Source organism: Coregonus lavaretus (genome assembly GCF_964263955.1).
Source record: "Coregonus lavaretus genome assembly, chromosome: 1".
NCBI lineage: Eukaryota > Metazoa > Chordata > Actinopteri > Salmoniformes > Salmonidae > Coregonus > Coregonus lavaretus.
In genome coordinates, this window is record NC_139988.1 from 18023010 (window position 1) to 18038095 (window position 15086).

The following is a 15086-nucleotide window of genomic DNA, read 5'->3' on the forward strand; positions in this document are numbered from 1 at the left end:
TTTTTTGTCCTTGTTCAAATCGAGGGAATACAACTGACTCTCTGCACACAGGCCAACCATCCTAACTGCTGACCAATACAATACATAAATCAGGGTGCTAGTTCCCAATTTGGTGTTCGTCAGAGAGAGGAGGAACGTAATGGGGACCGAGCCCATTCGGCTTGGGCCCTCCATTAATCTCTGGTCCAGGCTGCAGCAGCACCTCACCGACAGGTAATAGATTTCATTAGGCTCTCTCTGAGGACCTCAGGCGGCTGCTCAATCCATCTCTGACTAGCTGCTCAATTTTCAGACTCATTATTGCCAAGTTAGCTCAAATCTGGGGGCCAAGAAACCACTTGTGCTGTTTGGTCTACGCAAAATGCACATGGTCTTACTATTTCGGGGAGGTTTACTGATGCTCTTTTCAGGAAATGGCCTTTATCATTTGAACATGTAGCCTAAAATAAAATATATACCACAAACTTGCATAGAAACATTTTAGTAATGCATGTACACTGAACAAAAATATAAATGCAAAATGTAAAGTGTTGGTCCCATGTTTCATGAGCTGAAATAATTTTACCATACGCACAAAAACCTTAATTCTCTCAAATTTCTTTACATCCCTGTTAGTGAGCATTTCTCCTTTGCCAAGATAATCCATCCACCTGACAGGTGTGGCATATCAAGAAGCTGATTAAACAGCATGATCATTACACAAGTGCACCTTGTACTGGGGACAATAAAAGGCCACTCTAAAATGTGCAGTTTTGTCACACAACACAATGCCACAGAAACGTCTCAGGGAAGCTCATCTGAGTGCTCGTCATCCTCACCAGAGTCTTGACCTGACTGCAGTTCGGCGTCGTAACCGACTTCAGTGAACAAATGCTCACCTTCGATGGCCACTGGCACGCAGGAGAAGTGTGCTCTTCACGGTTGAATCCTGGTTTCAACTGTACTGGGCAGATGGCAGACCACGTGTACGGCATCATGTGGGCGAGCGGTTTGCATAAGCTACGGACAACGAACACAATTGCATTTTATCGATGGCAATTTGAATGCACAGAGATAACCTGACAAGATCCTGAGGCCCATTGTCATGCCATTCATCCACAGCCATGACATCATGTTTCAGCATGATAATGCACGGACCCATGTCGCAAGGATCTCTAAACAATTCCTGGAAGCTGAAAATGTTCTTCCATGGCTTGCACACTCATCAGACATGTCACCCATTGAGCATGTTTGGGATGCTCTGGATTGACGTGTACGACAGCGTGTTCCAGTTCCCGCCAATATCCAGCAACATCGCACAGCCATTGAAGAGGACTGGGACAACATTCCACAGGCCACAATCAACAGCCTGATCAACTCTATACGAAGGAGATATGGTGGTCACACCAGATACTGACTGGTTTTCTGATCCACACCCCTACTTATTTTTTTTATTTATTTTTTTTTTTTGGGGGGGGGGGGGGGAATCTGTGACCGACAGATGCATATCTGTATTCCCAGTCATGTGAAATCTATAGATTAGGGCCTACTGAATTTATTTAATTTGACTTGACTGATTTCCTTATATGAACTGTAGCTCAGTAAAATCTTTGAAATTGTTGCATGTTGCGTTTATATTTTTATTCAGTGTAAAAGTATACAGAATCAAACAAATCATATTCGAAATTATCCCTGCCATACTACCTTTAAAAAGCACATATTTCGTTCCAAAGGCAGATAGTTTTTAGTAAATTCCATGACCATCCCTCTGGGGAGCAACTTGATTACTGACTGCTTGGCTGACAGATTCTGGAGTGCCTGCTAATGAAAGTGTTCCGGCTGAAGATGTGCATTGTCTTTCATCATGGCCTGTGTCCACAATAGCACCCTATTCTCTGTATAGTGCACTACTTTTGATCAGAGCCCCCTATGGTAGTGCACTATTTAGAGACTAGCGTGTCATTTCAGACACAGCCATGGTCTAACAGGCCGGCCAGCTGGCCACAGCTTCAGATGACTAATAGGACATAAACCTTTCATAAGAGAACATCTATACAGGGTTTTTTCTGGCTCAAAAAGGGACTTAGGTGGTGGGCGTGGAAGGGGGCGCAGTCGGCCCCATCTTGGCGGTGTTGATAATTTTTTGCATTTTTAAGCCTATTTCCTGCAATTTTCACATTTCTATATGGAGCCGAGATACATTTTTACATTTTTAAAGCAAATGTCCTGCAATTTCACACGTTTTGCCATGCAGCCAAGTGAAAATGTGGCAGTTTTAAAGCACATTTCCTGCAATTCTATGCATTTTGCCATGGCTAATGCTGTGTTCTTTTCTCAAACATAATTACAAAATATATACTGCTAAATTAATTGTTTTGGGAATTTTCAAATCTCCCTGACTGTCTAGCTCTTATTTCAGTGATTGTTAGTTAAAATATATAGGTACATTATCTTTTCTACATACTTTATATCTGGTTTAGTCGTTTAAGTTTACACTGAAAGCGTTTTCCCGAGAAAATGTATTGGATTTTTTGATTTTTTATACTGATACTTAAATACCTCACCGCAAATATTTTTCTGCCAGTTCTCAAAATTGTGTGTCATGTATTGACCTTTTGGGTCAACCCCACTGTCCACTGTTGTATGTTAGGCTAACCCACTCACAATGTCAGACTGTCAGTCAGTGAGTACACGGGACAGAGTGTAGCCCTGGCGGCAGGTAGCTTAGTGGGTAAGAGCGTTGTGCCAGTAACAGAAAGGTCGCTGGTTCTAATCCCCGAGCCGACTAGGTGAAAAATCTGTCGATGTGCCCTTATGCAAGGCACTTAACCCTAATTGCTCCTGTAAGTCGCTCTGGATAAGAGAGTCTGCTAAATGACTAAAATGTCAATGTAAGCCCTATGTATGGATTTACCTTGGTCCACAGCTCAGATGCCCTCAGTCTTTATGGGACTGAAAAACAGCTTCTATCTCAAGACCATCAGATTGTTAAATAGCCATCACTAGCACATTAGAGGCTGCTGCCTATAGACATAGACTAGAAATCACTGGCCACTTTAAGAAATGGAACACTAGTCACTTCAATAATGTTTACATATCTTGCATTACTCATCTCATATGTATACACTGTATTCTATAATATTCTACTGTATCTTAGTCCGTGCCGCACTGACATCGCTCGTCCATATATGTACAGTATATATTCTTAATTCCATTCCTTACTTAGATTTGTGTGTATTGGGTATATGTTGAGAAATTGTTAGATATTACTTGTTAGATGTTACTGCACTGTCGGAGCTAGAAGCACAAGCATTTCGCTACACCCGCATAAATCATCTGCTAAACATGTGTATGTGACAAATACAATTTGATTTGATTTGATTTGAATGTAAGTTCTTAAAATTGTGTGTCATATTTTCACCTTTCGGGTCAACCCCACTGTTAGGTGTGTTATTCAGTGAATAGGTTAAATGGGGCAGAGTGTGTGTGATATCTTGGTATCAGCTCAGACACTCTACAATTGTGTGTCATGTTTTGACCTTTCAAGTGAAACCCTGTTCTAACAACTCGGTGTGTGAGTGATTCAGTGGGTACATACAGACTGTATGTGTAGTTACCTTGGTAACTCAGACGTCCTCAGTGCTAATTGGACCATGTCTGGCAGCAGAGCCAGATGTTCCACAGCATCAGGCTCCAGAAGACGTTTGTTTCTGTTGGTTGTTTGTTTACCACAAGGAGCTCAGCTGTGACATTATTAGTCTATTAGCGGTTTAGGTTTTAATCCCGCATGATTAAATAATAAGTTGATCATTTTGAATTTTAGCAACCTATGGTGACTAGATAATATTATCTTGCTAAAGAGCAGGAACTAGGCCTAAATTGTCATAGAACCAATACAGTGAGGGAAAAAAGTATTTGATCCCCTGCTGATTTTGTACATTTGCCCACTGGCAAAGAAATGATCAGTCTAATTTTAATGGTAGGTTTATTTGAACAGTGAGAGACAGAATAACAACAAAAATATCCAGAAAAACGCATGTCAAAAATGTTATAAATTGATTTGCATTTTAATGAGGGAAATAAGTATTTGACCCCCTCTCAATCAGAAAGATTTCTGTCTCCCAGGTGTCTTTTATACAGGTAACGAGCTGAGATTAGGAGCACACTCTTAAAGGGAGTGCTCCTAATCTCAGTTTGTTACCTTTATAAAAGACACCTGTCCACAGAAGCAATCAATCAATCAGATTCCAAACTCTCTACCATGGCCAAGACCAAAGAGCTCTCCAAGGATGTCAGGGACAAGATTGTAAACCTACACAAGGCTGGAATGGGCTACAAGACCATCGCCAAGCAGCTTGGTGAGAAGGTGACAACGGTGCGATTATTCGCAAATGGAAGAAACAGAAAAGGACTGTCAATCTCCCTCGGCCTGGGGCTCCATGCGATCTCACCTCGTGGAGTTGCAATGATCATGAGCACGGTGAGGAATCAGCCCAGAACTACACGGGAGGATCTTGTCAATGATCTCAAGGCAGCTGGGACCATAGTCACCAAGAAAACAATTGGTAACACACTACGCCGTGAAGGACTGAAATCCTGCAGCGCCCGCAAGGTCCCCCTGCTCAAGAAAGCACATATACAGGCCCGTCTGAAGTTTGCCAATGAACATCTGAATGATTCAGAGGAGAACTGGGTGAAAGTGTTGTGGTCAGATGAGACCAAAATGGAGCTCTTTGGCATCAACTCAACTCGCCGTGTTTGGAGGAGGAGGAATGCTGCCTATGACCCCAAGAACACCATCCCCACCGTCAAACATGGAGGTGGAAACATTATGCTTTGGGGGTGTTTTTCTGCTAAGGGGACAGGACAACTTCACCGCATCAAAGGGACGATGGACTGGGCCATGTACCGTCAAATCTTGGGTGAGAACCTCCTTCCCTCAGCCAGGGCATTGCCAGGGCATTGAAAATGGGTCATGGATGGGTATTCCAGCATGACAATGACCCAAAACATACGGCCAAGGCAACAAAGGAGTAGCTCAAGAAGAAGCACATTAAGGTCCTGGAGTGGCCTAGCCAGTCTCCAGACCTTAATCCCATAGGAAATCTGTGGAGGGAGCTGAAGGTTTGAGTTGCCAAACGTCAGGCTCGAAACCTTAATGACTTGGAGAAGATCTGCAAAGAGGAGTGGGACAAAATCCCTCCTGAGATGTGTGCAAACCTGGTGGCCAACTACAAGAAACGTCTGACCTCTGTGATTGCCAACAAGGGTTTTTCCACCAAGTACTAAATCATGTTTTGCAGAGGGGTCAAATACTTATTTCCCTCATTAAAATTCAAATAAATGTATAACATTTTTGACATGCGTTTTTCTGGATTTTTTTGTTGTTATTCTGTCTCTCACTGTTCAAATAAACCTACCATTAAAAGTATAGACTGATCATGTCTTTGTCAGTGGGCAAACGTACAAAATCAGCAGGGGATCAAATACTTTTTTCCCTCACAGACACATTTTATCTACTGTAAATTATATACTGTGCATATCCTCCGGTGGAGAATTTCTGCCTTTGTGGTACATTCATTCATAACAATATTGCGAGATCAAAACGCTTCGATGACACACCAACCATCCATGAACTCGAAATATAGATGGTATTTACTACCATGTATTTATTTACAGCCGTATCGGCTGCCAAATGCCAGTGTGATCAATCACGGAGCAATTTCATCAAGGTTGCAGGGAGGGAACAAGCGGGCCGTGATTGAACGTAGCTTCTTTCTGGAACCGATGCAAATGACCCAGCAGAGTGTGTGTGTGTGTGTGTGTGTGTACACGCATGTGTGTGTGTGTGTGTGTGTGTGCAGGATAGGACAGTGTGTTCACTTCCTGAACAGGGGGAGAGTAGCAACAGGGAGCCTTGACTGGCGATTTAGTGTTGGGCCACGGGAGGGACGTTTATATTACAGCAAACAGGGCCTGACTAAATGCTGTCATAAGTAATGACCAGGGTGACATCATAAACCAGTCCTCTGGGCATAATTAATAAAGTAGGGCCTGATGGAATACAGCCGAGCTAGCATAGCCCCGGTTTGACTGTTAAATCACAGGGAGACAGTGCATCAAATCAACTGAACTAACACTGGCTGTATGACTTGAAACAGGTCTATACATCACATCGACCTGGCAAAGTAAATCAGGCGAGAGGAGAGGAGGCCGCCAAAGATGGAGAGAGAGACTCAAGTCAAGATTTACCGTTGCCTCTTCTACCCTCTTCTTCCTCTCCAGTCTTATACAATAAAGCATGAATGCTCGGCTGGCTGGCTGGCTGGCTGGCTGGCTCACTCTCCGGATATGTGACTGTGTAAAGATGAAACACTTGTGTCCGGTCATATCCACCAACATCAGAGAGGAAAAGGAAAACAAATCTGACGCTGTCCGTCACAGGCTTTTCTACTATTCATTAGGTGCATCTTCTAGAATGCATATTCTATGAGAGTGCTTGCCCTGTCATCACCTGCCAGTCATCCCTCCATCTCCCTCCTCCCTTCATCCCTCGTTCTACCCTGACACTCAGACCCATCATACTCACTGACATCTCCACCCCACCTCTTTAAACTAACAACAAAAAAATGAATGAAAGGAAAAAACAAACATTTTAACCTGATTTACATTTACATTCTGGCCCCATCTCTTTGCATTTATCACTTTTTTTATCGGAAGCGAACCCCTTCTCTCCCTTCAGCCCGTCTGCAAATTGGGTTGCTAAAACACAGATCAATTACTCAGTCAAAATCTGAATTAAATGGGTGGATGTGAGAAAATTAAACAAGCTTCATATAGAAGTGTTTTCCCTCAGTGATATAAAACAGGAATCAATAAAACAGCCTAGGCCCTAGAGTGCATCCAAAATAGCACCCCATTCTCTTTATAGCAACCTATACCCTATCCCCTTTATATAGGGAATAGGGTACCATTTGGGACGCATCCCATGATGACATTTATCAGGAACCACAGTTGACACTTTAATTTGAGGTGTGCACAGTATTGATGCGCCGGTTGACCCATAACCCGCGGTTCCCACGGTTATATCCGCGGGGCGGCCGGGTTTAGGGTCATGAAATATTGTGGATGTAGGGTGGGTGGGTTGTGGACGGGTTGAATAAAGAGAAAATCAATGCATTAAAAATCCATAAATGTATATTTCTCGTGCAATTCATAGGCCTATCTATAGCGTGCCAAATACACGCCAATTGCCAAATGCTTGTGGGAATTTGGGCAGAAAAGGTTTACATCTATCCACTGAGGCAAAAAGGACAATGTCAGAGTTCAATTTAATAAGAGAAAAGCTGCCAAATGGAGAGTTTAAAATAAAGAGAAGGGAGGGTTAGAACAGTAGTCTAATGTTTGGGAAAGATTTGGTTAAGTGGTAAAAGAGGATGATAGCAGAGCCAGCAATGTAATGTGTGATGATTGTGAAGCGCTATTCAAATTCGACAGTCACAGGGACTTCAAAATGGCACGTCAAGGGAACTGTAGCCTACTGTTCAGATGGGTTAAATGGAATAGTAGCCTGACTGAAATCTGGACACTGACTGTAGGTCTATAACCTCTCACATAGCCTGATACACTGAGTGTACAAAACATTAGGATCACCTGCTCTTTCCTTGACAGATTGACCAGGTGAATCCAGGTGAAAGCTATGATCCCTTATTAATGTCACTTGTTAAATCCACTTCAATCAGTGTAGATGAAGGAAAGGAGACAGGTTAAAGAAGGATTTTTAAGCCTCAAGACAATTGAGACATGGATTGTGTATGTGTGAATGGGCAAGACAAAATATTGATGTGCCTTTGAACTAGGTATGGATATAGGTGCCAGGCGCACCGGTTTGAGTGAGTCAAGAACTGCAACGCTTCTGGGTTTTTCACGCTAAACAGTTTCCCAAGTGTATCAAGAATGGTCCACCACACAAAGGACAACCAGCCAACTTGACACAACTGTAGGAAGCATTGGAAGCATTGGATTCAGCATGGGCTAGCATCCCTGTGGAACGCTTGACACCTTGTAGAGTCCATGCCCTGACAAATGTAGGCTGTTCTGAGGGCTAAAGGGGTGCAACTCAATATTAGGAAGGTGTATAATATTAACTCCTGGAGAATGAAGCATTTATTGCAGTAAAATTATACACCAAACATACATTTTGACCCGGGAACAGGAGTGGAGAAATATGATTTATTTCTTTCAGCATTTTGAGAGAATGAATGAGTAGTTAGGGACTGTCTGTAAAGGTGTTACTTTATCAGCATCATACAAGCTGATAGTAGGCCATTTCAACCACATAAAATATGCATCCAAGCCAAACTGAAATCAAAAACATGTTGGGTCGTTTTTAACAGCTTTTAAATTCCTTAAAATTGGTCAAACTGATGTCATTTTGAAATGTTGCATTTTCTCCCCGGTCTTTGCTGCGCGTCTTTGCTGTGCGAGAGAAACAGAGATGAAATAGAAAACTAACTTTACCGATGTCGACTCTTGAACCATTCATTCTATTGATGTATGACATTCTGGTAAAAAGGGTTTATTTAGTCTTCTAGGGCAACATAAAATGACAGAAGAGAAGCTGCATGTATCTAATTATAGACAAGTTGACTAACAAATACCCTACCTGTCACGCCCTGACTTGTGGGATTCTTGTATGTTGAGTCAGGGTTGTAATATTCATATGTGTCAGCATACTGAATTGTAATTGGATGCATTATACTGTCATATCATACTGTGCTATGATTGGTTAAGACCACCCAGGTGGTGAGGTCATTCTAAGATGATCATGGCCAGAGACACATGGACATGCCAGTTATAGCTAGTTAATAAAGAGCTACGTTTATAAATATCCTGTCGTCCTGCATTTTATTATTTTGTACAAAGCATACAAAACAAGACAAGGGTGTGGATATCTATGTTAGTATTTCTATGTTTTGCATTCTATGTTGTGTGTTTCTATGTTTGGCCGGGTGTGATTCCCAATCAGAGGCAGCTGTCGATCGTTGTCTCTGATTGGGGATCATACTTAAGTAGCCTGTTGGCACTCATTAGTTGTGGGATCTTGTTCAGTGTTTAGAGGCTTGTATTGTGTTCAGCCTTAGGACTTCACGTTTCGTTTGGTTTGTTGTTTTGTTCGTGTGTTTATCGGTGAAATAAACATGTATGCCTTTCACGCTGCGCCTTGGTCTGACCCGTCCTGAAACTAACGTGACACTACCAAAATGTCGGAAATTATAAGCAGAAACATAGGCCTATCTAAAAATCCTGTCAAAAAATATATATATAAAGAATCGCATTTTCTATATTAGCGGGTTAGGGTCAGGTGTGGGCCTCAGATTTTATTTTTATCACATATAGTTGGGCAGTTGCGGATGGATTATTAGCAATTGCGGGCAGGTGCGGGTGAACAAACAGCTGACCCGCGCATCACTAGTGCACGGTAAGTGTCCAATACCATTGACTTATATAGCCCAAAACAAACCCCAATTTGTATTTCTTTTTGTATGGCCACTATAAATGAAATTGTTGAGCTGTCAATGTAACCCACCTCTGAGATGTTTAAAGTGTTTTCCCAACAATCACTTACCAATGTTGTTGACATCCAATTAAGAGCAGGGATTTTATTAGAGTCATATGGGCCATAGTCAATAGTAGTGTACTATATAGGGAATAGGATCCTATTTGGGACTGGTACAATGGATTTTCTTCAGACAGCTAGGGCAGTTTCATATGGCCTAGCATTTGGCAAAACTGAATGACGTTCACTAACACTTTTTTTTGCTATACTGTACATCAAGGTATTAGCTTGTCAGAGAGAATAGCAAAAAGGTTTTTGAATGTTCTAGAATCTGGTATCTAATATTTATTTGTTTTGGAACCTGTTTCAGAAAATAGGTGACTCCTGTTACAAGTAGACAACGCTTGAATTATATTGTGCGAAAAATATATAACTTTATATTTCCTCATTATCAATGTAAGAACAATGTAAATATTCCACTATATAACATGATTTATGACATACATAGTGTTGGGCAATCTATTTGACAGGTTTAAGAATGGAATAATACTTTGTGTTTCTTTGTGATGTCATGTCATGTCAGGCAGGTGTTTTCTTCTGACAGCCTACTAAATGTGACCTTTCGATGGAAAAGGATTAAATTACATCTCGACTCCTGTTTCCCCTCAGTATGTACAGCTGCTACCACAGCACTGCAATTCTCATACATACATGACATCCATTACACAGTTTTGTGCCGAATGATAAACACTACTGACATGCTTGGAATAGGGAGGGATATATTTCTTCTTGAGACGAGAAACATCAACAATAATGAATGTGTCTTTGAATAATTTCCATTCTCCTGTTGCTGTACCTAAACTATACTAGAAGAACAACCTCAATGAATGAAATCTAGAAAGAGTCAGGATTTGTTTTGTTATGCTCAGTTGACAAAATGACTAGGGAACCACTTAGAGCCATCCTCTATATGGAGTTCTCAGGTCAAGATGTCACCTGTCTTTTTAAACAGAATATTTCCACTGCTGCAATTCAGGCAGATCGATCCCATTTCTGTAGGGACTGTTTAGCTAGATAGCAGGCAAGTGCTGATGTTGTGTTTCTGTAGGGACTGTTTAGCTAGATAGCAGGCAAGTGCTGATGTTGTGTTCCTTTAGGAGGCTTTCTCTGACTGGACTGTAGCTACCAGCAGCACAGCAAGGTAGGGGGGAAGAGAGAGAAGGGAGAGAGAGAAGAGAGAGAGAAGGGGAGACAGAGGAAAGAGAGAACAGAGGATGGATGGCCACTAGACAGGGCAGGTGCAGACTGGCGACAGAGAGATAGAGAGATAGAGAGGGACAAAAAAATAAGAAAGGAAGAGAGAAGAGGAGGAACTACAGAAGAAGGAAGAGATAGGAAGGATGGCCAATTGGCCACTAGACAGGCCACGCAGGTGCAGACTGGACTGGCGACAGAGCCCTGGCCAATTAAGCAGCTATCTTGTCACCGTGACTGAATCCAGGTCTTCCATGCGCTGCCTGGCCTTGTAAATGACAACATCTATCCCAGACCCCATTTTAAAATAGCCTATGTAAAGTCAATGGAGTCTAGAGATTGAGGCAATACATTGTAATAAAGAAGCAGAGAATAATCTAACGTAAGAATTCTGCAATAAACCAAACAAAATTAATTACTTGCGACTGGCAGGAGCAAAATAGAGACAGACAAACTATGAATACCTTATTTGTCTCAGCATCTCTTCACTTCAAAACACTATTATTACAAGTCATATTTTACCAAATATATACAGTGCATTCAGAAAGTATTCAGACCACTTCACTTTTTCCACATTTTGTTACGCTACAGCCTTATTCTAAAATGGATTCAAATCTACACACAATACCCCATAATGACAAAGCAAAAACAGGTTTTTAGACATTTACATAAGTATTTAGACCCTTTACTCAGTACTTTGTTGAAGCATCTTTGGCATCAATTACAGCCTTGAGTCTTCTTGGGTATGACGCTACAAGATTGGCACACCTGTATTTGGGGAGTTTCTCCCATTCTTCTCTGCAGATCCTCTCAAGCTCTGTCAGGTTGGATGGGGAGCGTCGCTGCACAGCTATTTTCAGGTCTCTCCAGAGATGTTCGTTCGGGTTCAAGTCTGGGCTCTGGCTGGGCCACTCAAGGACATCAAATCAAATTCTATTGGTCACATACACGTGTTTAGTAGATGTTATTGCAGGTGTAGTGAAATGCTTGTGGTTCTAGCTCCGACAGTGCAGTAATATCTAACAAGTAATATCTAACAATTTCACAACAAATACCCAATACACACAAATCTAAGTAAAGCAATGGAATTAAGAATATATAAATAAATATATGGATGAGCAATGTCAGAGCGGTATAGACTAAGATACTGTAGAATAGTATAGAATACAGTATATACATATGAGATGAGTAATGCAAGATATGTAAACATTATTAAAGTGACTAGTGTTACATTTATTAAAGTGGCCAGTGATTTCTAATCTATGCATATAGGCAGCAGCCTCTAATGTGCTAGTGAAGGCTATTTAACAGTCTGATGGCCTTGAGATAGAAGCTGTTTTTCAGTCTCTCGGTCCCAGCTTTGATGCACCTGTACTGACCTCAGCTTCTGGATGGTAGCGGGGTGAACAGGCAGTGGCTCGGGTGGTTGTTGTCCTTGATGATCTTTTTGGTCTTCCTGTGACATCGGGTGCTGTAGGTGTCCTGGAGGGCTGGTAATTTGCCCCCGTTGATGCGTTGAGCAGACCGCACCACCCTCTGGAGAGCCCTGTGGTTGTGGGCGGTGCAGTTGCCATACCAGGTGGTGATACAGCCCTACAGGATGCTCTCAATTGTGCATCTGTAAAAGTTTGTGAGGGTTTTAGGTGCCAAGCCAAATGTATTCAGCCTTCTTCACCACACTGTCTGTGTGGGTGGACCATTTCAGTTTGTCAGTGATGTGTACGCCGAGGAACATGAATATTTCCACCTTCTCCACTGCAGTCCCGTCGATGTGGATAGGGGGTTATTCCCTCTGCTGTTTCCTGAAGTCCACGATCATCTCCTTTGTTTTGTTGAAGTTGAGTGAGAGGTTATTTTCCTGGCACCACACTCCCAGAGCCCTCACCTCCTCCCTGTAGGCTGTCTCGTCATTGTTGGTAATCAAGCCCACTACTGTTGTGTCGTCTGCAAACATGAAGATTGAGTTGGAGGCGTGCTTGGCCATGCAGTCATGGGTGAACAGGGAGTACAGGAGGGGGGCTGAGAACGCACCCTTGTGGGACCCCAGTGTTGAGGATCAGCGAAGTGGAGGTGTTGTTTCCTACCTCCACCACCTGGGGGAGGCCCGTCAGGAAGTCCAGGACCCAGTTGCGCAGGGCGGGGTTCAGACCCAGGGCCTCGAGCTTAATGATGAGCTTGGAGGGTACTATGGTGTTGAATGCTGAGCTATTGTCAATGAACAGCATTCTTACATAGGTACTCCTCTTGTCCAGATGGGATAGGGCAGTGTGCAGTGTGATGGCGATTGCATCGTCTGTGGATCTATTGGGGCAGTAAGCAAATTGAAGTGGGTCTAGGGTGGCAGGTAAGGTAGAGGTGATATGATCCTTGACTAGTCTCTCAAAGCACTTCATGATGACAGAAGTGAGTGCTACGGGGCGATAGTCATTTAGTTCAGTTAACTTTACTTTCTTGGGTACAGGGACAATGGTGGCCACCTTGAAGCACATGCTCTGAGGACGCGGCTAGGGATGCCATCTGGGCAGACAGCCTTGCGAGGGTTAACATGCTTAAATATCTTATTCATGTCGGTCACGGAGAAGGAGAGCCCACATTCCTTGGTAGCAGGTCGCGTCGGTGGCACTGTATTATCCTCAAAGCAGGCGAAGAAGGTGTTTAGCTTGTCCGGAAGCAAGACGTCAGTGGCTGGTTTTCCTTTTGTAGTCCGTGATTGTCTGTAGACCCTGCCACATACGTCTCGTGTCTGAGCCGTTGAATTGCGACTCCACTTTGTCCCTATACTGACGTTTTGCCTGTTTGATTGCCTTGTGGAGGGAATAACTAAACTGTTTGTATTCTGCCATATTCCCAGTCACCTTGCCATGGTTAAATGCGGTGGTTCGCGCTTTCAGTTTTGCGTGAATGCTGCCATCTGCCACGGTTTCTGGTTAGGGTAGGTTTTAATAGTCACAGTGGGTACAACATCTCCTATACACTTCCTAATAAACTCAGTCACCGTATCAGTATATACGTCAATATTATTCTCTGAAGCTACCCGGAACATATCCCAGTCTGCGTGATCAAAACAATCTTGAAGCGTGGATTCCGATTGGTCAGACCAGCGTTGAATAGTCCTTAGCACAGGTACTTCCTGTTTGAGTTTCTGCCTATAGGAAGGGAGGAGCAAAATGGAGTCGTGGTCAGATTTGCCGAAAGGAGGGCGGGGGAGGGTCTTGTATGCATCCCGGAACTTGGAGTAGCAGTGGTCGAGTGTTTTAGCAGCGCAAGTACTACAGTCAATGTGTTGATAGAACTTTGGCAACCTTTTCTTCAAATTTGCTTTGTTAAAATCCCCAGCGACAATAAATGCAGCCTCAGGATATGTGGTTTCCAGTTTGCATAAAGTCCAGTGAAGTTTTTTGAGGGCAGTCGTGGTATCGGCTTGAGGGGGGATATACACAGCCATGACTATAACCGAAGAAAATTATCTTGGGAGATAATATGGTCTGCATTTGATTGTGATTGTCAACGTCCTGAGTGGTGCAGTGGTCTAAGGCACTGCATTGCAGTGCTAGCTGTGCCACTAGAGATCCTGGTTCGAGTCCAGGCTCTGTCGCAGCCGGCCGCGACCGGGAGACCCATGGGCGGCGCACAATTGGTCCAGCGTCGTCCAAGGTAGGGGAGGGTTTGGCCGGCAGGGATGTGGGTTCGTTTCCCACGGGGGGCCAGTATGAAAAAAAACAAAAAACAAAACAAACAAACAAAAAAACATGTATGCATTCACTAACTGTAAGTCGCTTTGGATAAGAGCGTCTGCTAAATGACTAAAATGTAAATTAGTGAGTAATATACTTGGAAGTGGTGAGTGTTGTGCACACCTCCTAAATTGGACTAGAAAGCCACTACGAGTACCTTTCCGCCGGCGTTGTTTTGGGTCAGCCTCTGGAATCAGTTCAATTGCCCTGGGGGGTGCGAACAAAGGATCAGCTTTGGGAAAGTCGTATTCCTGGTCGTAATGCTGGTAGTGCTGGTGAGTTACCGCCGCTCTGATAAGTTTCCTAAGAGCTAGAAGCAAGGCAGCCCTCTCTGTCGGCGGCATTTTCTTTTTCGGAGACTTGTCCCATAGCCACTCCTGCAATGTCTTCGCTGAAAAACATCCCCACAACATGATGCTGCCACCACCATTCTTCAACGTAGGGATGGTATTGGCCAGGTGATGAGCGGTGCCTGGTTTCCTCCAGACGTGATGCTTGGCATTCAGGCCAAAGAGTTCAATTTTGGTTTCATCAGACCAGAGAATCTTGTTTCTCATGGT

General features: G+C 43.2%; 1 pseudogene across 1 annotated transcript in view; it reads right to left on the reverse strand.

Moving 5' to 3' along the window:
* LOC311123860 (poly(ADP-ribose) glycohydrolase-like) overlaps window positions 1–15086 on the reverse strand; it is a 97341-nt pseudogene that overhangs the window by 69655 nt on the left and 12600 nt on the right. The window contains exon 3 of the transcript in view: window positions 3597–3670. The product of the transcript in view is annotated as a poly(ADP-ribose) glycohydrolase-like (transcript). The remainder of the gene's footprint in view (window positions 1–3596; window positions 3671–15086) is intronic.